Genomic DNA, 1,912 nt, shown 5'->3' with positions numbered 1-1,912 from the left:
TTATTGTGAATTGAATTTTGTTATTAAGAAGAAAATAACAGGTATAAAACTGTATAATATCCAATTACATCAGTAGCATTTTTATTTGTTATATTTAAACTCGACTTAATTTATCTATAAGCTTGTATTATATTATTAAATATAAAGGACTACCGTAGATTTTACATTAAATCACATAATTGTCTTTATTCTTTTTTTTTTGTTATTAACTGACGATACAATAATTTACTAACAGTAATTCAATAAAAAATTTATTTCATTATTTATATTATTTTTTTTTCGGATACATTTAATTTTAATTGTTTATTTGGGGTTGTGTAAAAAAAAACAACATTAATTTATTATTTTTAGTAGGCGCGACATAATCATGCTTCTTCTTAAAAAAAAAATTAATAAAATAAAATATGAAAAAAAAAATACACAACTTATTATACAATACACTCATTCATATATGTATTAGTCAGTTTATAGTTTAATAATAGCATGCTATCGGCCGTATCATCTTTAATAATTATTATTTTAATATATCACCTTGACAAAGTAAGGAAATAAACTGTAAATGTAGAAGAATATATGAAATACGGCCGCCGATTGAATATTCTTATACTTATGTGTAATTAATTTTTTACATAATATTTTTTTCTTTCAATTGAAAGCGTGTTACACATTGAGTAAAAAACATTGTTTTATTTTATTCTAATAATAGTAATAATAATAATAACAAAACTCAGGTATTTGTCTTCGCTCATGAAGTAATTGGTTTATAATGTATTTATAATCGATGGATTATTATAAAAATTGAGTGACAAATGAATCGTTCATTGACTACTCAAACACCGCTGAGGTCTAGCTTCCAGTAATTAAAAAAAAAATATTTGTTTTTTTTTTAATTATATGATTAAATATAACGTGTTTTCTTCTCTATATTTAAGTGATATTATAAATACATTGTTATTAATTATTAATCGTTATTACACGAAAACATATTAATTATTATTATTTTTTGTTCAATTTATTCGAGTGTTGATAAATTAATGATTAATTTAAAATGCAAATGATTAAATAAGCTAAAAAAAAATGTAACCATTGTTAAAATAATGGTACTACTACCCTGCATGAGTGACATCCTAACGTTTGTTCTGCTACACATTGAATAAAAATAATGAATAAAACGTAATTATAATAATAACTAATGATAATATATAAAATAAAATAATAAATAACAAAAAGTTGATAACCAGTACGTTTAGTATTTAAAATAAAATTATGTGTGATAGGTATTAATAGTTGTATAAATAAAAAAGTTTATAAATGTAAATATAGGACGAAAAAATGAATCATTGGCAGCAACTAACATGATTAACATATTAAAATAAAATAAATATATACAGTCTTATGTATAAAAAATTTATAAAAAATAATACAAACGGTCACTTATAATTAATAATTATTATTTTATTCTCTTAAGGGATAAGGTTTGTAATAATTACAACAAAGAGGAGACAGATTGTGTAACTTATTAGATCTCAGCGTAAGATTTATTATTATTATTATTATTATAGCAATATTAATTTTTAAAAATAAGTAAACACCAAAATCATTCTCCGCTGTATCAAAATGAAAAATAATAAAATAAAATAAAAAAATAATAATTTTTATATAAGTACCTATGAGCGCACATAATTTTGAATGGCACATTAAATTTTAGCGACAATTAATACAATAAATAAAGAAATGTTATTAAATATAAAACTTACTATTACTTAGAACTAATAATACAATAAAATGGTTGTACATAAATAATAATAAATACTGAAATAAATGGCTAAAATATTAATTAAAAGCTGTTGTTGTTAGGTTAAAGAGAAGTATAGTTTATTGATTATATACTTACCTACTTTTCCATCTTATT

This window comes from Cotesia glomerata, linkage group LG10, assembly GCF_020080835.1.
Source record: "Cotesia glomerata isolate CgM1 linkage group LG10, MPM_Cglom_v2.3, whole genome shotgun sequence".
Lineage (NCBI taxonomy): Eukaryota > Metazoa > Arthropoda > Insecta > Hymenoptera > Braconidae > Cotesia > Cotesia glomerata.
The sequence above is the reverse complement of the archived record's forward strand: the minus strand, read 5'-3'. Positions refer to the sequence as shown.